Source organism: Gadus chalcogrammus, chromosome 6, assembly GCF_026213295.1.
Source record: "Gadus chalcogrammus isolate NIFS_2021 chromosome 6, NIFS_Gcha_1.0, whole genome shotgun sequence".
In the NCBI taxonomy this organism is placed as follows: domain Eukaryota; kingdom Metazoa; phylum Chordata; class Actinopteri; order Gadiformes; family Gadidae; genus Gadus; species Gadus chalcogrammus.
Genome location: NC_079417.1, coordinates 24,058,830 through 24,083,350, shown reverse-complemented (window position 1 = coordinate 24,083,350; position 24,521 = coordinate 24,058,830). Strand labels below are relative to the sequence as shown.

Sequence of the window (24,521 nt, the reverse complement as noted above, 5' to 3'; positions counted from 1 at the left end):
ATCCCACTCGGTGGTTCTGGAAATCATTGGCTGGAGTTTTTCGAGCCCTGCCTGTTCCACAGATTATTGACTTGTTTAATTTTCATGTCAGTACTTCTAACTCAGTGGCTGTAAGTGGGTTATGATAAGGATTTCAAATAATTTTGCAAAAATTGCCAAAAAAGAGAATTCCATACCCAACCTTTAAGAAAGAATTGCTAAAACCCACGGTAAATTCCCAGGAATTCCATTTGATTCCATGCTGTTACATGTAACCTGAACAGGCAGCCCGCTGCATTGCATCTCAATGATGAAAATGGGAACAGAGACTTGCCTTTGAGTTTTCCGATAAGCTTTGTTGAGATCGTCAAAATTTCCTTTAACAAGCAATGATCAGTGATTACTTGTAAACCACAAGGAGTAATTTTACTAATGCGACTTCACACAATCAAAACAACTGTGTCTTTCCACAGTTATGAGGAGGATGAGCGGTCCCAGCCTTTGTTATCATCCATTTTATACCTAACCCTGCTGTGTTCATGCAGCTTCAAAAGGCCTGCAGGGACACTTGAGAGGCTATATCTTGTGTTTATTAGGACTATATTACAGCTGACAAAGAAAACAACCCTTCTTAAAATCAATGTATCTTAAATCTTGCTTCTCGTCTCCATTCCAGTGCCAGGTCTGAGGGAGACGTCATATGAAGATGGTTTTCAGATCAGAGGGCGTCAAAAGCCTCAGTTATTGTAGCGGCATGTTATCCATAGCAAAAGTATGAGTCATGGATCTGAGTTGAATGACAAACAAATAAATGCAAAGCAGCAGAGTCTAAATGAATAAATAAAGCGAATGAAAGCAGCAGCTCTAGCCGGCAGTGTAAACCAACAATCGGTCGTAATAAAAACCTTTATGTACACCTGGTTGGCATTACTAGGGCAACCCCATGCCCTCGGACTCGGAAACCATGACCCCAGATACCCTTCACCTCTCCCCACCTTTGTACCACACTTTACCACTGTGGGAAGCAAGCATAGGTGTGGTGGAAGCACCTCAGAGCACCCAGTCGCCCAGCAGCATAGACCAAAGGGGATCATGCATTACATATACATTTAGGGCTTTTAGGAGACGCTTTTATCCAAAGCGACTTACAACCATTCATAGACACATTCAGACACTGATAGTGGAGTCAACAATGCAGGGCGACAGCCAGATCGTCAGGAGCAGTCAGGGTGAGGTGTCTTGCTCAGGAACACCTCGACACTCTTCTAGGAGGATTGTTATTAGAATAAAACAGTTCTCCCCCTCTGTCCCTCTCTCTCCCTTCCCTCCCTCTCCCTCCTCTCTACGTACGGAGGGTCCAGGCAGGGCAGAGCTGGTTGCTGTGTGTGGCTGACCCCTCTCCTGCTTGTCTAACAGCTTGAAGGACTGAGGGGAGCCCCGCCTGGCCCTGGGTCCTGAACACTGGCCCATTGTGCCTCTCTCCCACTCCAGAGGGATGGGGCCGTCCTCTCTCCCCCTCCAGAGGGACGGGCCGTCCTCTCTCCCCCTCCAGAGGGACAGGGTTGTCCTCTCTCCCCCTCTAGAGGGACGGGCCGTTCTCTCTCCCCCTCCAGAGGGACGGGCCGTCCTCTCTCCCCCTCCAGAGGGACGGGGTTGTCCTCTCTCCCCTTCCAGAGGGACGGGCCGTCCTCTCTCCCCTTCCAGAGGGACGGGCCGTCCTCTCTCCCCTTCCAGAGGGACAGGCCGTCCTCTCGGCACCGGGTCTTTATTCTAGAAGATGTTGATGTGATCCTCTACAATGATCATCATCATCATCTACTTTTCTCTATTCTCTTTAAGGTTTTGGTTTCCAGGGAATGGTAGTCTGAACATCTAACCCTGGAAAGAGGCAATGGGCAACCGAGCTGGAGAAAAGCGATAAATAAACTAAAAGTGTAAGATCGGGTCCCAGAGAATTGGGTCACAGATTCTGTAGCTGGGCTTGGCAGTGAGACGGGGGCATGTACACAAAAGGCGCACACAAACACACACACACACACACACACACACACACACACACACACACACACACACACACACACACACACACACACACACACCTCAACATGTAGGCCGAAGTGCTGAAGCTCTGAGTGGGCAGAGCTTCAGCTCTGCCCACTCAGAGCACCAGACCTATCCTGCTCCATGCCCACGGCCCCGGTGGAGCAGCAGCCATTCCCAGGGCCACAAGGGGGCAGCTTCCTGGGTCTATGCCCTTCCCGTTGGCCCCGGGGGAGGCAGGCTTTCGCATGGGTATCCCCTTACACGGCCACTCTCTCAATGAAATCATGGCCGGGATTTGAATTCCACCCGTCACTCAAGTGGACCCCTGCCACACATGAACACACACACACCAACACACGCCTCAACAGTAGCTCTGACGTGTTTTGGAAAAGTTCCAAAAACAATTAATTTCAAGATTGGTTCTTTAACTCTTTCCTCATATTAATCACAACATGTCTATATAAAACTTATCAGTAACATGTATATAATCACTAATTCTCAGTCACAACACATCTAGAAACACAGCTAGAATCGCAACAAATATTATTTTTGAATAAAAACAAATCAAAAACAACTATGAGTACATTTAAAATCCCCCCACCTCCTGGGAATGAGCCAGAGGGTAGGAGGGAGGGATTGTAATGGATAAAAACTGGAGGGCACCTTCTACTGCAGAGACCCCTCCCCCCCATGGGGCACAGCTCTCAAGAGAAATCAAAATGCAAGTCACACCATCAGCACCATTCTTCGTGTCCGTGACACATTTCACTGAACCTTTGATCATCCAGCAACCACTTCTCAAACACCCCTCCCACCACGCCCCCCCGGCCCAATTCTCCACCTCCTGCTCCGCCTCTAGGCCTCCACATGAATGCTACGCCCAGTAAGGAGGCCTTCCCCCCACCTCTCCACCCCTTAGAAGTTTTCTGTTGAACTGAATTCACCCCACTCCCTTAACCCCTGTATGCGCCATCAACTGTGTGTGTGTGTGTGTGTGTGTGTGTGTGTGTGTGTGTGTGTGTGTGTAAAGTATATAGTTGACAAAGTGAAAGTAGGTATAAAACTAGTAAAATGTGTTTCCTGTTGTGTTCCATGATCTTCACAAGCTTGATGCCACAAAGGAAAGTGAAAGTCAATCATATTTTTGTAGTATTTATGAGAAATCAGACTTTGAAAATGTCCTATTTGCACAGTAAGGAATTTAAACCCATCAAAAATTTGCCAAACCCCATATTTGCACATACTGAGAGTTGTGGGTTTCTGCAACATGGCGCTTTCAAAACGAGGTACACCATTGCATTATGGGTACTCCAGTGCAGGATACATCAGAATGGCAGTGTAAGCATTTCCGAGAGGCACGAAAAGAAGCTGATCCATTTGGTTCCAACCGACCCTCCGTAGTGACAGTGATACCTTCCCATGCATGACATGCTCCAGGGACAGCATCAGACCAGCGCAGTGTGGCCGCACGCCGGGGCCACATGCAGGGATGGCAGGCGTGACACAGGAGACTCCGGCGAGCGGGAACTGCATGGAGGTCAAAGTGACCACTCCATCGTAGGCAGCATGGGAAGGAGAGAGTGTGCGTGTGGGAGGCTAGGGGAAGAACGAGTGTGTTTGATGGGGTATTTTCAGCTGCGCCTTGCTTCATGGTAACACCGAACAGAGCAGGTTGCTTTCCGGTTCCTGCAAGGGCTTTTTGTGGGGCAGGAGAGCTGGCACCAGTTTCACACACACTCAAAAACTAGACGAGGAAGAGAGGCCTGGGCACCATGCCAGCCACCCGACCCCCCCACCCACCTGTGTTTGCAGCGTTGTGTGTGTGTGTGTGTGTGTGTGTGTGTGTTTGCAGTGGTCTGTGTTTGTGTGTGTGTTTGCAGCGGTGTGTGTGCGTGTTGGCAGCGGTGTGTGTGTGTGTGTGTGTGTGTGTAGCGGTGTTTGTGTGCGTGTAGCGGTGTTTGTGTGTGTGTGTAGCGGTGTTTGTATGCGTGGTCCACTGGGTGTAGCGCGTGTGTGTGTGTGTGTGTGTGTTTAGCGGTCAGCATTTAGAAGGCGCCCAGTGCACATGTATGTAAATACTTGTGCGAGTTGCTGCGCCCAGAATATATTTTTCTTTTTAAAGAGCAACCATTCTTCCCCCCCCCCGCCCACCCCAAATGGAGGTCAGTGAATTCTTGAAGTCTTGAGTGAACACCAGCCAGTGTGTGTGTGTGTGTGTGTGTGTGTGTGTGTGTGTGTGTGTGTGTGTGTGTGTTTGTGTCATTCCCTGATGCACACACACACGCCTGAGCAGGGAGCGCATGGTTGCCTCCCCCCCCCCCCCCCACCCCCGCGCTGCCAACTCGCTCTGCCATCACGCACACACTTCCTGCTCTGTGTGGCGGCCGGCGGAGGATGAAAAGCGTGTATGCGTGTGTAAATGATATGTACGCCCCTGTGCTGGCACCTGAGCGTTCAACAATCTAAAAGGAGAATCACAATTCAAAGTGTGTGGGAATGGAAAACACACACACACACACACACACACACACACACACACACACACACACACACACACACACACACACACACACACACACACACACACACAGTCTTAACAGTTGGACATAAATACCTGTTGCTTCCAGATATATTTACAGAGGGTGAAACCAACCCCAACAAAATGGCTACGGCACAGGGCAGTCAGGGATCAGTGAACATTCGCAGACCTCCACGGAGGGTGGAAAAAATAAAAAAACCTTCCTCTAATGCAGCTTGTGTGAGTTATCTGTGAAACTGAAATGTGAGCAATTGACACAACTGGTAGGGGTAACACCTTCTGCACTCTTACAGGTTCCCTTCACGTGCATCAGGGAGACAAGCCGTTTGGAGACGTGTCATCAGTAAATGAACAAACTAGCCATGTACAACATGAATACAAAAGCTCTCCCTTTCCCGGTACTACAAATAACTTGAAAGCAGACTGGCAGCCTTGAGTTGAGCGAGAACAGGATCACGTTACAGAGCAGCAGCTGGAGGGGCCATACAGGTGGAGCCTGATCCTACCACACACACACACACACACACACACACACACACACACACACACACACACACACACACACACACACACACACACACACACACACACACACACACACACACACACACTGGTAACACTATCCCTGTAAAGCGATCCCTCCGCTTCTCCCTTCAAATAATGTCAACTTCCTCCCCTTTGTGTCCAGCAGCCCGGGCTGTAGCAACAATTAGCCCAGTCACTTGTGTTTGGTGGTGGCCATCTTGGATTTGGTGGGTCTTGCCCCGATTTCACATAGGGTGAAATGTCGGAACTCTACCAACGTTTAGAGTTGAGAGGGGTTGCGTTTTGTTGTTTCTAGTGCAGTTCTTTTGGTAATATAAATAAATAAACCTAAACAAAGCTGAAACTCATACATTGTTTTAAAGGAGATTCAGACCAGGGCGACTCAGGAGGCAGAGAGGTGGTATCAAGGGACACTCGGACAGGGAGTCGCTTGAAGAAGGGGGGGGCCGGATGGGTCCTGGTCTGTCATGTGATGATTTCAGCTTCAGTGCGGACATGCAAAGATACGAGGAAAGACAAAAAAAAGGTATCACCTCCAAGCCATCGTCATAGCAAACACATGTGGGTGTTTGCGCGGGCCGGGGAGATGTGGTGTCATGTGAAGGCCCTGAGATGCAGCAAGTGCCCTGAGACGCAGCACAAGGGCCCTGAGACGCAGCACAAGGGCTCTGAGACGCAGCACAAGGGCTCTGAGACGCAGCACAAGGCCCTGGGACGCAGCAGGGGCGCTGAGATGCAGTACAAGGCCCTTAGAAACAGCACAACGCCCTGAGACACAGCACAAGGCCCTGAGACGCAGCAGGGGCCCCGAGATGCAGGACAAGGCCCTGAGACGCAGCAGGGGCCCTGAGACGCAGCATAAGGGCCCTGAAGTGTGTGTTGATGTGTGTGCGGCTGTGCGCGTGTACTTTGCACCCACAAGATGTCCTGGTTGTCACTTTCAGCTTTTCAGTCTTATAAATGCGGAGGAACATGAACAAAAGGTGCGGCCGACAATGTGCAAAGGTCAACACAGGACTGGACATCCCCCCCCCCCCCCCCCCCCCCCCCCAGGGGTGATGGGATGGAAACAAGTGACCTCCATTCAACCCCTGAAGGAGATAGCAAGGGAGCTGTGTCCCTGTGCAACGCTGGACTCAGAAGTAGAGCCACCATATTGTCTCACTCAGCGTCTGTGATTTCGTCGTCATGGAGACGTTATATATAAAAAAAACATTCAAGGAGTCAAACTGACTGTGTTACATGCTATTGTGTGTTACAGCGTAGTGTGTGAGTATCTGTGTGTTACAGCGTAGTGTGAGTTTCTGTGTTACAGCGTAGTGTGTGAGTATCTGTGTTTTTCAGCATAGTGTGTGAGTTTCTGTGTTACAGCGTAGTGTGTGAGTATCTGTGTGTTACAGCGTAGTGTGTGAGTATCTCTGTTTTATGCCGTTGTTTTATGGTGTTAAAACTGTGTGTTGCAGCATAGTCTGACTGTTAGACTATCTAACACACACACACACACACACACACACACACACACACACACACACACTACAACCTAGTTGGTGTTACAGGATAGCGTGTTACAGCGCATGATTTGTTACAGTGTAGTTTGTGTTAAGCATAGGATTTGTTACAGCGTAATGTGTGTGTGTTACAGTGTATAGTTTGTTACAGCGTAGTGTGTGTGTTATAGGTAGTGTGAGCGTTACAGTGTAGAGTTTGTTACAGAATAGTGTGTGTGTGTGTGTGTGTGTGTGTGTGTGTGTGTGTGTGTGTGTGTTACAGCGTAGTTGTTGTTACAGAGTAGTCTGTGTATGTGTCACAGCATATTGTGTGTTAAAGTGTAGTGGGTGTTACAGAGTAGTATGTGTGTGTCACAGCATAGTGTGTGTTAAAGTGTAGGGTGTGTTAAAGTGTAGTGTGTGTGTCACAGCATAGTGTGTGTTAAAGAGTAGTGTGCGCTACCAGCACTTCACCTCTCAAGGGTTGTCAACACACCCACACCACGTCAGTTGCAATATTAATTTGCACTTCTGAAATGGAGCATGACTAAACTAGGTTTGTTCCTCGCTCAGCAGTTCACGGGCAGTCTTGTCTCGTACAGTCTCGTCTCAATATTCCCAGAAACAACCATGGGGTCCCTAACCAGAATAGGGGCTGAAATCCCCCAATACTTCAATCTAAAGCCTCTTAACTGCTGTGCCTACTCCATCTACTATCTCATGTAGACCTGTCTTAAACATTGTTAAATTTAAAGCACACATGAAGTTATGTTAAAGAAGACGCATTGACCAGCTCTGTTTTTTGATGTCAGCGGGCCCACAAAGACACTTCAACTGACCTGTGCGCCGCGTCACCACGGCAACAAGCAGCGTTTTGGAAACGCTAAACCATAAACAATCCCTCCCCTCCACCATCTGCTCCTCTTCAGAACCCCCCCCCCCCTCCCCCCCCTCACCAACGGCCCCTTCAGATCCCCCCCCTACAAGCTTTAAACAAGCGCAACAGAACGTAATCTAACGGCGCGATGCGCCCAGATGAATGCTGCTGAGAGACACTTACTGCCCAGGGAGCCTCATACGTGGCCGGCCTCTCTCCCAGGGCTTCTCACTGTATACGTACGCATGCTTATCTGCGTGTGTGTGTCTCTGTGTGTGCATGCGTGCATGCGTGCATGTCTCTGCTTGTGCGTGTGCATGTCTCTGCGTGTGCACGTGTTTGTGTGCGTGTCTCTGCGTGTGCGTGCGGGGTTGGACAGCGCTGAGGGTCATGCTAAAAGTGGACGAGAGGGAGGAGTGGAGTCATCAACACCTCGGCTCTGAGGGGCCTTTGATGTTGCGCGCCGTCTTTGAAGGGCCCCGGGCGTGGAGGAATGCTGATCCACCCCCCCCCGGCCTCCTCCCCTCCCACCCCACCCTCCTCCACCCACAACGCTCCCAGCCAGGGTTGTGGAATGTAGCTCAAGCTGCTGCCGTTCAGCCTGCTGGAAAGGAATTAGAGTACACACATACACACACACACACACACACACACACACACACACACACACACACACACACACACACACACACACACACACACACACACACACACACACACACACACAATACCCCCGCCCCGCCCACCCCCAGGCTGGACAACATGGTGGACCAGCCGTGCTCCACATTGTGGTTCTGGTGACCAGAGGGACAATGGAGCAGACTTCTTCAGGAGCCTATTTTTTCATGAACCCCCACACACGAGTCTGTGAGGGAGTGCTGAGATAAGGTGACGCGACACTTTGTTGGTCACATCTCCAATCAATGAGACATAATGATCAGCTTGTATCGGGGCAGAACCTCAGCCCGGCGTTGGTGGAAATGATTTGTGTTTGAATTGCTCCGTGGCCGCGTTGAGGCCTTGCAGAGATCAAAGGCGTGCCAGGAGAGCCACAGGCTGGCTCATTGGCTGCCCATTACAGCGAGGCTTTCAGATAATAGATGAGAGGCTGGTCTCCGGTGACGACCCCGCTGCCAAACATGCATAATGCCCGGCCGTATCAAAGCTGCCTCACAATGATAAATCACAGCGGAGGGCCCTGGATTTGTGTACCCATTCCCATCCTTTAGGTGTGTGCGCACAAGATCTTATGCGTGTGTGTTGATGGATCTGTGAGTGTGCATCACAAACACACACCGTTTTAGTGGGGCCGACTGTTCTAATCCAACCAACCCTCTAAGGGGGCTTTCAGCAAAGGTCAGGTGCATTCTGTTCACACACACACACACACACTCGCACACACACACACACACACACACACACACACACACACACACACACACACACACACACACACACACACACACACACACACACACACGTGACTTCTGCACAACAACTGCAACAACAGAAGAATCAGAGGACAAGCCTGGCTGAAAGGACTAATGAAAGCGTAATGCGAAGGCAGAGGGAATCCCATATCCACATCAAGTGTTTGTCCGAGGATAGTAATGCCGCTTTGAAATGGAGAACCTTTCTGGTTGGATCCACTGCTCTTCCTGGCTAACGACTTGAGGAGAAGACAATTCCCTTGGACCATAGAAGCCTTTGAGTGGCTCGAGTGAGAGTGCTATATTTCGTTACATTCAGTTCATCCACAACCTGTAAATGGTAAATGGACTGCATTTATACAGCGCTTTTCCAACCAGTGGCCACTAAAAGCGCTATACAATATTGCAGTGCATTCACCCATTCATGCACACATTCACACCCCGATGGCGAATTCAAACATGCAAGGCGACAGCCAGCTTGTCAGGAGCAGATAGATTGAGGCGTCTTGCTCAGGAACACCTCGACTAGCTAGGCGGATCAAACTAGCAACCTTCCGGTTACCAGACAACCAGCTGTACCTCCTTAGCCACATGCCGCCCATGTATGAATTCAGACAGGCCTGGGGTCCCTGCGTGGCCTACGGTGGCAGTCAGGCCCAGTGGCAGCCTACCGCGTGTTGACTTTGTGTAGTTAAAGGGAGGATGGAGAGAGAGTGGGGGAGAAAGGGACGAGGTAAGGGGGAGGCTTCAGACATTAGCACTAGCCTCAGGTTTCACTCCCCTCCATGTTTTCTTTAGGAAACACTTAGCAGAGCTCACAGCCACACCAAAATAAGTGCGCCATCACTTCCTGCTCTGGAGTTTGAGAGTTAAAGCCCCACTCTTTGACACACACACACACACACAGAAACCGAGAGACAGACGTACAGAGAGTAATATGGCCTCCAGCGACCTGGATGTGTGGATCATTATCATCAGTGTGCACTGACCCAATCCAGCACTGAAATCCTAGTTCACTCATTTGTCACATCACGCATAGACTACTGCAACGCCCTCCTCACCGGACTCCCCACCAAACTCATCAACAGACTGCAGATCATTCAGAACTCAGCCGCCCGGATCATCACCCGCACCAAATCATCTGACCACATCACCCCTGTCCTCATCCAACTTCACTGGCTCCCAGTACACTACCGCATCCAATACAAAACCCTACTCCTCACCTACAAAGCTCTCCACAACCTAGCCCCCAGTTACCTCTGCGACCTCCTCCAAGAATACACTCCCTCCCGCTCCCTCCGCTCAACCTCTGCTGGACTACTATGTATCCCCACATCACAACTCACAATGGGTGCCCGGTCATTCAGCTGTTCAGCACCCAGGCTCTGGAACTCTCTCCCCCCACACATAAAACAGTCAGACACCATTACAACCTTCAAGTCACAACTCAAAACTCACCTGTTCAAACTCGCACACAACGTCTAACTGATCACTGTTCTGATTGTTTGTTTGTTTTGTTTTGTCTTGTTTTTGTTTTATTTATTTATTTATTTATTTATTTATTTATTTTCCACCATGTCTTTTATTTATGATGACTATTATGCTCTGTAAGGTGACCTTGGGTGTCTTGAAAGGCGCCTCTAAATTAAATGTATTATTATTATTAAACATCCCCAGTAATGAACCCATGAAATGAAAACAGTAAACAGTGTGAGTAGGAGGTACCAGAGCACAGTGGACCAATGATCAGAGGCCTGTTTCAGGTAGCTGGTTTAACATACTCTGAGTTTAATCCTGCGCTCTGAGTTGGTTGACTCAGAGTTCAGGGTTGAAAAGCAACTCTGGGTTTTCGGTTTCAGAACAGGTGATCAGCGTTGGGTTAATCAACTCTGAGTATGTTCACTCTGGGTTGAGGGCGTGCCTGTTGACTATGAAGAGCCATCATCAATGGATCTCTGATAACATGATCAAACATGGACCAAAAGCGTAGATCCACTTACTTTTCCCCCACGGAATTGAAAATTCTAATGAACGTGTATGCCGAGCAGTTACCCATTTTAACAAAAAAAAGCAATACCGCCGCGGCAGCGAGAGCGCGAGAGAGAGCTTGGCAGGAAATAGCTGAACAAGTCAATGCGTGAGTCAAATAAATTAGTAAAATAAAATAAAATAAGAGGAAAGTTGAATATCTTCCACTTATTCAATATGTAAATTGTGTGTGTGTGTGTGTCAATTTACGCAACCCCGAGTTGCCCCACGAGGACTTGGCAGCAAATGAAGTACAAAAATATAGTTTATACAGGTAAACTAATGTTTAATTGAAATCAAATCAATTGTGCTGTTTTGCCTGCTCTACCTAATTTAACAGCTATGTTCAACATGTATTATATATTTGTATACTATATTTAAGCAGTAAATGTAAGTAGTAGGCCTACATTTCCCAGCCACCCCAACACTGCCAATATTTAATAGGATTTAGATATATTAGAAGGCTACACCTAGGCAAAATGCATTGTAAATATATATGTGTCTTCAAAATAGCGCTTACTGAATATTAGGGTAACATTTTCCTCCATGTTAGCAAATCGAAAAAATGCAGAGGCCCGGCAGACTGGAGGGGGTCCACCACCTGCAGCCCTCACAGAGGCTGAGGAGATGGCCCTCAGCCAACAGAGTATGCGTCCTGTGGCTGAGGGCATCCCTGGGGGGAGCTCCTCTGATCCCCCCCACCCCCCAGGATAGAAGTGCCTTTACAGTATAAGAGGTTGGTTATTCAAAATAATTAAATATGTACACGCAACCCAGCGCGTTGCAAATTAGATGGGGCAATATTCTGGCTCAAGTAATAATTGCACTGTCTAATCATCTTCTTCCAGTTACTGATGGCGTCATCGCCCTACTTGAACCAGATGCCCTCACCAACCTCCATGCAATTGTAACAATTCAAAAGATCCAAATTTTGGAACATAAGTTATAGGTGGGTGAGGTGCAAACTGGGATAGGCTACTGTTCCCTGCTCTAAAAACATACCCAATATAAATGACTTTTTTTTTTTGTGCTTTCAGGAAATAAAAAAATCCTCATAATAAGTAGATTGTCTTTATTAGAATATGGGCTGTGGTGGGACAAGTTATTTTGTTGAACAGTTTACTCAAAGAGTTTTACTTCAGTGAACAATGCAGACGATTATGCTGAGCATGTGCATGTAGAGAAGAACAGCTTCTGGTTAAAAGCAGTACCAGGGTCTTTTCTGCCTTGCATTCTTAAAATGAGTTTCTTGACTTGCAGCAGTTATAGGTCCGTGGTTAGTCAGCTACTCTGATCATGGGAAAGCCACAACGTTGAAGTGACTGTAGTACAGAGCGGGTGGGATGCACGGGGCGGATCATTCTGCACATGCGTTAATTGCGATAAAAAATAAATAAATAAACTTAAAGCATGCCCCCGGTGCGTTTCACAGTTAACATTGGGGCTGAGAAGGTGGTCTAAATAAATGATAGATTGCGCTGAAAAACGATAGCGCTCGTGAAGAAAATTATCAGGAAAATAAAGTATATCCAACCGGGGTCTTAATAATCGTTCCTCACGGAGATTCCTTCTGAGGATCGCAGCCTCTACGTCCACAGGCTCTCGTAGAAAAGGACATGCCATTTCTTACACTTCCTTCTGTCGGAGAGCTGCCTTCAGCCTTATAGACAACAAACTCAGAGTAGGTCTAACCACCTCCCGAGCAGGTTAGGTCCACGGCGTATGTTGCCGCAGCAACTAACTCTCGGTTGCGCTGAACCTGCTACCTGAAACGGAAAACCCAGAGTTTCCACTAACTCAGAGCGAACAAACTCGGGGTTGCCTCAAAACCAGCTACCTGAAACAGGGCTCAGAAGGAGTTTGATATTTCAGGAGGAAATAAGTAGAATAACATGAATAATCACAAACCGACAACTTCACATTGAGGGAATAATCCTTGTGGAGGAAGATACAAGGATGTCGTCGTCGTCGTCGTCGTCCCCACAACACACACACACCTCAAATGGCAGACGGGAGCTGAAGAAAGCCCTTGGAAAGCACTTCAAATGAACCGTCAACTGCTCTCACACTAGAGCTGGGTTAGATTCAAATTTCAAGAATCGATTCGATTCCGATTTTTAAGTTTCAGAATCGATTTTTTCCGATTTTCTCAGATTCCATCCGATTCGATCCGATTTTGATCTGATTTCCGATTCGATCCGATTTCGATTCGATCCGGGGGTTAATATATATTAATAATAAACAATATATGGAGGACATCATTGAGGTGACTATATCTGCAACAGTGGATTCCTACTGGGACACTAACCAGTGCATTATTATTATGCTTGAAAATAATTAAGAATTCACCCAAAAGCGGTTGCTACCTAAATCATTTTTATTTTAAATCTGCAAAAACGTAATAAACTTATAATATAATAATAAATAATAATAAATAAGAAATAATAATAAAGAGAAAAAAAAATAAAAAAATAAAAAATATATAAAATAATTTTAATTAAAAAAAATCGATCTTTGGACCAACGAATCGATAATCGGTCATTAATATGCGAATCGATTAAAAATCGGAAAATCGATTTTTTCAACACAGCTCTATCTCACACACACACACACACACACACACACACACACACACACACACACACACACACACACACACACACACACACACACACACACACACACACACCTCAAATGGCAGACGGGAGCTGAAGAAAGCCCTTGGAAAGCACTTCAAACGAACCGTCAACTGCTCTCACACACACACACACACACACACACACACACACACACACAAAATGTGTGTGTGTGTGTGTGTGTGTGTGTGTGTGTGTGTGTGTGTGTGTGTGTGTGTGTGTGTGTGTGTGTGTGTGTAGTTATTCTCATATATAAACCAACAGGTTGGCTGGACCATCAATTCAAATCTGAGATATTAACAATAGAAAGGGAGAAAACCCCGTTAAAACAGAACTTAAGAAGAGGGAGCAAAAGGAGATCCATCTGACGGACTAATCACCCAACCTGCAGAGTCCCTGGTTCACTAAAGCTAGCCCCATCCTAAACACTAGTTAGCCCAATCCTAAACACTAGCTTACCCCATCCTAAACACTAGCTAACCCCATCCTAAACACTAGCTAGCCCAATCCTAAACACTATCTATCCCCATTGTAAAGACTAGCTAGCCCAATCCTAAACACTAGCTAGCCTAATCCTAAACACTAGCTAGTCCAATCCTAAACACTAGCTAGCCATATCCTAAACACTAGCTAGCCCAATCCTAAACACTGACTAGCCCAATCCTAAGAACTAGCTGACCCCATCCTAAACACTAGCTAGCCCCATCCTAAACACTAGCTAGCCCAATCCTAAACACAAGCTAGCCCAATTCTAAACACTAGCTAGCCCCATCCTAAACACGAGCTAGCCCAATCCTAAACACTAGCTAGCCCAATCCTAAACACTGACTAGCCCCATCGTAAAATCTAGCTGACCCCATCCTAAACTCTAGCTAGCCCCATCCTAAACACTAGCTAGCCCCATCCTAAAAACTAGCAAGCCCAATCCGAAACACTAGCTAGCCCAATCCTAAACACAAGCTAGCCCAATTCTAAACACTAGCAAGCCCCATCCTAAACACTAGCCCTCTATGGGACCTGTTATGAATCTGAAGGCGTCTCTCCCCCTCTCTCTCTCTCTCTCTCTCTCTCTCTCTCTCTCTCTCTCTCTCTCTCTCTCTCTCTCTCTCTCTCTCTCTCTCCCTCTCCCTCTCCCTCTCTCTCTCATTTGTGTTCACTGCCAACTCCCTCCCTCTCCTCTTTGGAAAAAAAAAAGTTAGAAATAAAGGATGATGATGTTGATAAAAAAAAAATTAAAACACTGTCATGAGAGGAAATGAGCAAAGTAAAACAGGATGTTGTGTATTTCAGGATCAAAGTAATGTGGTGGTGGTGGTGGTGACTAGAGCTGCACTTCAGAGGAGCAAGGGGTTGTGGGGGCAGGAGGGGGGGGGGGGGATGAAGGGGTCGAGCTCTGCTTCCCCTCAAGAGATTTTCTTAAACCCATTACATCAGCTTTTTTCTGCTTCATGGACTCCAAGCAGGACCTTTTGTAGAGAGAAAATGACCTTAATTGACATTCAGCGAGTTGTGGTTGTGGTCAGGCACTTTTTGGCATAAATAAAACAAGATTCCTGAGGCTTTCTATCCCTAAGCCTGCTGAAAATTCAGACCCATTTGAAGACACGCGGTCTTCGTGAATGCAAAGTGTTAAATTCACAAGTCCTGTATGCATCTTAATCTTCTTCCGTCACAGTCTGTCAATTAAAAAATGTTGGTGTGATGTCACATCTCACGCAACAGCCCCTTCTGTCAGAGGAACCTGGGAGGGGGAGCTATGATCTCCACACAGACTACGTCACCAACATTCTGTACTCCGTCTAGTTTTTCATGGCAGCTTCCTCTCATGCAAATATAAATCTTTGTGAATTAAGTTCTTTATTCACAAAGCGTGAAACACCAAGTGTGATCCAGAAAATGCGGTGAGTGAGTACAAAGTGAGGTTTAAAATCCCATGGCATGAAAATCTCACTTAATGAGGTTTTCTAACATTAATATGAGTTCCCCTAGCCTGCCTATGGTCCCCCATAGGCAGGCTAGGGGAAAAACTAGCACTTTTTTTTTCTCGGTGTAAAACTAGCACTAGGTATCCTGCTTGCTTTTGAAGAAATGGAAGCTCAATTGCGCTGATTTGGAATGTGGCCCGATATGTCGTCATAAGGGGCCAAGCTACCTCCCCTTTCTCTGCCTTGCCCGGCCAGAGAATTTGGTCCGCCAATGAGACAATGAGCTACGACGTTGCGAGCGCCATGTGTGTGTGTTCATGTGATTACACTGTAATGCAAGTGTTGTCCACTTCTTTGTTATTTGGATAACCGTTCTGCTGTTGGTGTTATGGCGCATAACACGTTGGTTCTCTGACGTCTCTCGTATTTCCACAACGAGACTGTAGTGGGGGTTATCTCAGCCATCATTGAGCCCCGCTGCCCGCCGCCTGCTACCGCGAGGCACCACCGCCGCGAAGCACCACCGCCCGGCAGGGAGGGGGAAGGCAACAAAAGGAGCCATGGTTGCCTTGGAGAGGGGCCGGCCTCTCCAACTATGTCAACAGGGCCCGCCCCTGGGCCGTAGCCTGGCGGAGGTGAGCTGTGTGTGTGCGTGCGTGAATGAACGCTTGTTGGCTACTGCTCTATGTGTTTGTCTGCCCGGCTCAGTGTCGGCGCTAAGGGGGGGCATTTGGGGGCCGTGCCCCCCCTAGCGGTCATTAATGCCCCTCCTACCACAGGTCATTATTTTATTTATTTTCCCGATAATGACCGGCGTTCTATACATTATCCCTTATATTACACGGGTCTTCTTAATGCTGTGGAAATCGCAAGGTCCAGTTTTAGAACGCGGCAATTGAACTATTTCTCTTCAGCCAATCACACTACAGAACAACTTGTACGTCACAGCCTTACTCTCCCGGTACCGTACTGTCCACTCCAGCATAAAAATATCCGATTGAAATAGCCGATATCCGGAGAATGACAAAACACAGTAACTCTAGCCTACTCTCAAGCAAAATAAAAATAAAACTAATAGCAAACCTAACTAATCTAACCTAACCTACGCAAATAATGCTGTTGCGGCTCTCAGCTGTGCCAGAGCGTTCACAGCTGCTAGGGAAACCACCTAGCGTCGCAGCCCGTTGCAGCGCGTTGCAGCCAGTGTGAACGGCCCAGTTTTAGAACGTTGCAGCCCGTTTCGTCGCAAGGAGTCGCAAGGAGTTGCGAGTTGCAAGTCGTTGCAAGGTGAATCTTTGGTCTGAACTGGGCTTAAAGCTTATATGTTGTCAGGGGTGTTTTTGATTATTGTGGAGGCTGTTCTCTAGGTTTATAAACAGTGCCAGGCCTACTTAATGTTTTTTTGGAGGTTCATAAACTGTTGATGTGAATAAACTATTTATGACATAGCAGAGGTGGTTAAACTCCATTTATTTGCGTTTAGCATCCACGACAGCCCTCCCCCTTTTTTTGCGTTAAAATATTTCACAAAAGGCAGTGCCCCCCCGCTGGCGACCCATGCCCCTCCAGTAGATCTGCTCTGGAGCCGACTCTGGCCCGGCTATACTATCCTCCTCATCTTCAAGCATGTCAACCACACCGTGGCCTGGGGGCCAGGTAGGCCTCTGGGTTTCACACATTCCACATTGGGCTGGAGACACACTTTCACATCATAATATGGAAGGGTAGACTTGCAGGATGGTATGAGATTTATCAAAAGATCAGAAACGGATAAGATGTCACCAACATAACCTCAGTCTGGTCTGGTCCTTATTAGGTTCTTGGTCTGGTCCTTAGGTCTGAGACCTTAGTTCTTAGTCTTGTCCACCTCCTGGCTGAAAGATATCAAGAAAAAACGAAAATTTCTAAATCAAAAGAATTTGTGGCCCTCTTGCCTTTTCTGTGCACTTGAATTGCATTGTATACAGAGCTGCTGTCTGATCTTCCTGTTCCCGGGAGCAAAGCAGCAGCAGAATCCCTCTCACCACTGGAATCAGCCGCAGGTTGAGAGGAGAAACAGGTACAAAGCTGCCCAGATGCCTACTCTGACCCTATATCACACACTGCCATGGGAGACGCTGATATGGCAAGAGAGAGAACCAGAAAGCAATGTGCATTGTGATTCCAGCTTCAATAATACATTGACTCGCGCACACACACACAAACACACACACACACACACACAGTATTGTATTGATTTAACAGACACTTAAGTGAGTGAGGACGGGAAAGAGAACGAGTAAGGGATAGAAAGATTGCGAGCAAGCGTGGGAAAAGAAAGTGAGAAAGAGAGCGAGAGAAGAGGTCGCGAAAGCACTGGCTTCACAGCAGCTCAAAGAGTTAAACATCAAACCAGCTTTACACACCGGGCTCTTTGAACAGGTCATCTCACCACTGAAAGGCCTGTTCAGCTGCTGAGTGGTCCGGTTCCCCTCCCCGCTCTTTAACCATCCATCCATCCATCCCTCTATCCAACCATCCCTTTATCCCTGTAGTTAGCCCCTCATGCTGAGGTGATCAATGATACAGTAGAACATTAAAACATGGTCTTCCCTCTGCTGCTGGAGGAGGCAGTGGAAGCTCCATCCAGTTGCCCTTGGGCCAGCTAAATTCTGTCCCTCTTGTTTTGACAATCATTCAAGGAGATAGTGACTGGTGATGCCCTCAAACTCCAAGTGGCACCAGTAACAAAGACCACCAGATTAAGTATTTTTTTACTGGGTCCATGTATAAAGATTCTTCTCCCACCAATCACACATTTGTACATCACTTGGTGAGCATGGCAGCAGAGATCTGTCTGGCATAGACCTCTGGTTCAGAATTGAAAGGTGCCCTTTCACATGTTCCCATCACCAAGTATTAACCACAGAGTTAAGTGGAATGCAATCATCCAAATGTTATTCATCATGAGTGAATAAGACTCGTCGTGTTGATAGTTTATAGGAGCGTCAGTGGTCTTCCTTCACTGTATTAAGCATCACTAAGGTAAATCTTGATGTGATGCTTATGTGTTGAGGTGTTTTTTTTTTGCTAATCCCTACACTGTGCCCCCCTTATAGGAGCATAGTTTGGGGTATTGACAATTTTTTTTCCCCCTCGTTCCCTCTTGTCTTAGCTTTGAAACTTTCTTATATAATGCGGGCCGCATGATTCTCCGTGAACAAGCGCCTGACAGTCTCTCCGTCCTGTCTCCCCACACTGTCTTCTATGTTTCTTGGACGGATTGTTACTGGGAATTTGTCGATAGTTTAAATGTTCTTTTCCCTCACTCTCCACCTCATCCCTAACTCTCCATCTCAAGCTGGTGTGTAGTGAGCGTTCGGGCGTCGATTGGTCGCCGTGCATCACCCAAGTGGGTGCTACATATTGGTGGTGGTTAGTGAGGTCCCCCCCTTCACTTTAGACGTCTTTTGAGTGTTATTAATTCTTCATGTTTAACCTCTGTCTTATAACTTTATGCTCTGTAAGGTGACCTTGAGTGTCTTGAAAGGCGCCCTTTAAATAAAATTATTATTATTTATTATTATTATCTAACAGTCACCATTGTACGATTTTATGTTCATAAATATTGATTTGGCTACTGCTGCGTATTTATAATTACAATATTAAGTAGTCCTCCAACACCCAATGAGAAACATCTAAACAGTTGGCTTTGATAACTCTTTTCCCCCATTCATTGTTTCACCTAATATAATATACTGGGGGCTACCGAACAACATCTTACACTGTATATATATAATGAAATTTCCAACTGCAAGGCCTGAGCTATTGTGTTGAAGACGGAGTGACATGATAGTTACCGTGACGGTTCTTTCCACCATTATTGATCGCTGTATTAAGAGTCTATTTTACAGGTTGGGGGAGACAGGCCTAGTGGGCTTATGCCTCTTCACTAGTGTGTTTGTGTGTGTGCGCCGCATGTACCTGCCAGTCACAATAACAAAGCAGGGAACAGTGTCTTTTTTTTAGGAGAGCGAGGGCGACCTGCACCCCCGTACACCCTGCGGCCCCTATGAGAAGGACCAAGCCTCCCTACCGCTTGCATTTCATCTGCCAGCCGACCAGCCAGCCAAGCGAGCCAGCCAGGGCCAGCCAGCCAGGGCCTGGCCTGCAGAGGCCTGTCATCACAGCCACAGAAGCATCTATTCATCCCGGCCAAGACAAAGCCAAAGGTGTACAGCAGCCATCCCAGGCATTCCAAGCATCCAGATATCCACCACTGATATCATTTTAGGGTGTTCCTGGGTGCCCATGCTAGTGTTTTATTTCGCCGTCGTCCTCATCCTCTCTTTCTCCCGCCATCTCTCTCCAACCTCACCCTTTTGACTTCCACGTCACAAACTTCTCCAAGGAGACTGAGACGAATAGAGAAAGACCTGTGTTAGAAACCCAGGTCTCCACTGCTCATTTTCCTCATGGATGAATGCACAGCTTCCATCAGTTCGAGTATTGAACTACTGTTCAGAGACACTTTCTCACAAGGTTGGAGACAATGTGAGGCGACAACATGAGGTGGAGTGCCCTCAAATCAAAGATGCTAAGGTTGTGTAGAAGCCTATCACAGTTTGCATAGTTGGAGCATTGGTCATGTTTCAGCAGACGGGGGCGTTCGCATTACTGAGAACCCCTTAGCCAAATGGCACATTCTCCACCTGTAGATACCATCAGCCTCCATCCCTCTGTCTCCCCCTCTCTCTTCTATTTCTCCCCCCCTCCCCCCTCTGTCTCTCTGGGCATGTGTGCTGGCCAGAGATAAAGGAGTCAGAGATAAGAGGAAACACAAGTCGTGATGAAATACACATTGCTGGCAGTAGAGCAGAACAATGCAACAGAGACAATGGGGGAGTGTGGGGGGAGAGAGAGAAAGGAACACAGAACAAGGGCTGCTAGAGTAAGGACTATACAGAAGAGCCAGGATCATGGTTTGTTGTTGTTTTTGTTCTCTTAGTGTTGGAAATGTCCCCTTCTACTGCAGAGTAGTACAAAGAATAAGCTGAAGGGAATGGTCATAAAGTGACCCATTTGGTGGATCGTGTTTCACGTGACATTTGGGATGCACAAAAAAAAAGGCATCATAATTTATTGAACAAAATATACCAATGTTGGTGTATTGCACTAAATAGCCATTAGGATACTTTTAGGTATTAATGATATAAGCCAAATATACATTTACAGGGTCACCCCCCCACCACCACATTTTGCAAAGGGTTGAACATTTAAAAGATGATAACCAACAGGGACACAAAGCCATAATCTGTCCGGTGGCAGCAGCACAGTTCTTTTGAAAAAACAAGAGTGGGTGTGAATACATCCAGACTGTTGACAAGGAGAGAGAGACAGGTGGAGAGAGAGAGAGACAGGTGCCACGTTGACACCAGCGACCTCAGGGGACGTATGCATCCTAGAGTAGGGTCCCCTTTCAACATAGACCCTGCTGCCGTGTGTGTGTGTGTGCAACCCAGTCGCCAAGAAAATACGTTGACGGTGTACGTTTCCATGAACACTGGATACGTAGCATTTCAACGTAAAAAATAGCGTGTTATACCTACAGTATCCACGTGTGCCGCTGTGGAGGCGGGTTTCGGGGTTTGGGTTTCACGGCTTTCGCGGCAAATTGTGGACACGATTGTTTAGGGGGGGGGGGGAGGTAGACTGTTGTTGACCGGGGAGGGGGGGGGGGGGGAGACACGTTTGTTGAGGGGGGGGGGGACGACACGTTTGTTGAGGGGGGGGGTGGGGGAGACACGTTTGTAGGGGGGGGCACGCTCGACAACGAGAGTTGGTTTTTATTGAACGCTCGACAACGAGAGTTGGTTTTTATTGAACGAGACTTCAACACGGAACAGCTGCACGAAACGATGGTCACGTCACTCTCGGTGACGGTGTCGACAACAATGAACATACAAACAATGTTAATAGAACAACACACAACCACATAACATCCCGAACCCATTAACCCCACTTAATCCTAACATGAAAACAAGTTAACAAAAGCCCCATTTGTCAACTGACAACCCCAATTCCCAGAATCCCCCGCGGCTCCGGAACACGGCGTAGCTTATATTAATCTTTATTATCTGAATGGGAAATGCAATATTTTAGGACAGATACACCATTAAACGCGTTTCTAATGACATTTCTAGCGAGAAATTTACATTTTCCTTACATAATCTTCAGTCAGTGAATGTGTATGATCTTTTTTAATCTTTATTATCTGAATGGGAAATGCAATATTTTAGGACCGATTTTCAGTCAGTGATTGTGTCTGATCTTTAGTTTCATAGTTATTAGGATTTGATCGGCTCGCTCGCATGTTTCAACGACGTCAGGTTGTTAGGAATAGGGACGCTGCTTTCGCTAAACTAGCAGCTCACGTGCTTCCTGCGTTTGTGTTATTAAACTGTTACTTTATGTAACTTTTAATGATATCATCTTGTTAGAAACACGTATATCTGAGAGCCAACGCAGTCGCCAAAAGCATACGTTGACAGTGTACGTTTCGTGAACACTGGATTACGTCGCATTTCAACATAAAATAGCGTGTTATACACACACACGCACGCACACACACACAAGCACACACACGCACACGCACGCACAGACACACACAGACACAGACACACACGGTGCATTTCGCTGCTAAAACAACAACAAAATTCCCTAAAATATTATTACTAAAGAACCGTTTTCCAAAGAACGAAATGTAAACCAATGCATTCTGAATGGGAGTGTTTCTCAGATTTTTCCATGCTACACAGAACGAAATGTAAACCCATGCAAATAAAGACTTCATGGTCATAATAATTTAAAGATCCCATGCCATTCTATTTTATGATGCTTTAATATAGGTATTAGTGGGCCACAAACACAGTATTCAAAGACGTCCACGAAATTCAGCCGTGGTGCAGAGTTAGTCGCTCCGAAACAGTCGCACATTGAGCTTCCCCCAAACGCGCTGTTTCGGTGGGCGTGTCAAGGCAGGTCAAGGAGGGGGGTGGGGGTGTGGCCCTGAGCAGCTTGTAGCCACTACCATGCGCTCTGTATACGGTGGGCGTGTCAAGGCAGGTCAAGGAGGGGGGTGGGGGTGTGGCCCTGAGCAGCTTGTAGCCACTGACAGTACCATGCGCTCTGTTTACGGTGGATGTATCGCAATGGCTCGTAGAAACCCATATTATACATAGATATCTATATCATATAATATATAATATTATCACCTGGCCCTGAGCAGCTTGTAGCCACGGTACCATGCGCTCTGTTTACGGTGGATGTATCGCAATGGCTCTTAGAAACCCATATTATACATAGATATCTATATCATATAATATATAATATATATTATCACGGCCAAAAGCTGTGTGAGCCTCCAGACGATAGGTTATTATGAATCTCAAACGACCGCGTCTACTTCAGATTGATGTGGAAGTGGAAGAACCAGAGACGTCGGAGAACCCGACGAAGTCCTTTGTGATTCATTATATCGTCTGGACGCGCACACAGCTTTTGGCCGTGATGTATTATTTGATATAGATATCTATGTATTATATGATATTATTTAGATATAGAGCAGAGCTCCAGGTCTGTAACGCAAGTGTTGTACACTTCCTTGTTATTTGGATAACCGTTGTTGGTGTTATGGCATAACACGTCGGACTCTCGTCTCTGGTATTTCTACAACGAGACTCGTAGTGGGGGTTATCTCAGCCATGGTTGAGAATGAATTGGGGGAAAGGAACTTTGGCTTTGACTCCCTGAAGTAGGCTACATGAACCACAACATGGAGGAGAAAGGGATTGTTGGCCGCGAATGTATCCCGCTTGAGCCCTGCTTCCCACCGCCTCGGCAGCGGTCAGCGCTAATCACCGCATCCTGAAGCCGAGGCGGTGGTCCATCGGCAGCGAGGCTCCGGCGGGAGACGACCGCGGTCAACAATCCCTTTCTCCTCCATGTCGTGGTTCATGACTTCAGGGAGTCAAAGCCAAAGTTCCTTTCCCCCAATTCATTCTCAACCATGGCTGAGATAGATGTAGATAGTTGTAGAAATACCATAGACGAGAGTCCGACGTGTTATGCGCCATCACACCAACAGCAGAACGGTTATCCAAATAAGGAAGTGTACAACACTTGCGTTACAGTCCTGGAGCTCTATATCTAAATAATATCATATAATACATAGATATCTATATCAAATAATACATATTATCACGGCCAAAAGCTGTGTGCACGTCCAGACGATATAATGAATCACAAAGGACTTCGTCGGGTTCTCCGACGGCTCTGGTTCTTCCACTTCCACATCAATCTGTAGTAGACAGAACCGCGCGCTGCCTGCTGCCTGCTGCCGGCGCAAGGCACCACCGCCCGGCTGCCCGCTGCCGGGCGGTGGTGCTTCGCGGCGGTGGTGCCTCGCGCCGCGGCAACCGGCGGCAGGCAGCATGTCAGTTCATGTACTTCGATGTCGTTCTGCCATTGCATTCAAAATTCTGTAACTAGCCTGTTACTACGAACTAAGCAACTACCATACACGTATTAGCATTTAGCACTAGCTCAATCACGACTCCTTCAGAATTCTTGTGGGTGGTTACGAACCAACCAAGTGGGCAGGGCCATGAATAATAGTTTGACAACGCTACGTCACAGTGTCACCTTATCCAGATTGGCTCATTTCTTCTGCCTTTTTCCTTTCATTGCCTATTGCATTCAGCAGACAAACTGCATAGATTTCAAACTTACCACAGCTCACAAACTTATTCAGACCTATGTTATTTAACAAACAACAGGAAAAATGTGATTTTAATGGCATGGGCTCTTTAAATATCATTCATCTCCTGAGTGTGTTGGGTGGTATTCTATTTTTTTCAACGGGGCTGCATCAAGTCACTTGACCGTCATGGTTGCTATGGTGGTTGCTATCGACCTCCCCCTCTAATCCTTACATGGCTCTAAAAACCAAGCGGCAAAGGAGCTGCCGTAAATTGTGTTGTTTTTGTCGTAA

The 24,521-nt window shown here is 47.1% G+C and overlaps 1 protein-coding gene and 1 long non-coding RNA gene across 3 annotated transcripts in view; one reads left to right on the top strand and one right to left on the bottom strand.

Moving 5' to 3' along the window:
* The window catches only part of znrf3 (zinc and ring finger 3), an 82,668-nt gene that overhangs the window by 31,689 nt on the left and 26,458 nt on the right, over positions 1-24,521 (bottom strand). The window lies entirely within an intron of this gene.
* LOC130384569 (uncharacterized) lies at positions 10,660-11,853 on the top strand. The gene is made up of 3 exons (XR_008895890.1): positions 10,660-11,038; positions 11,483-11,665; positions 11,778-11,853. It is a non-coding gene; the product is annotated as an uncharacterized LOC130384569 (long non-coding RNA).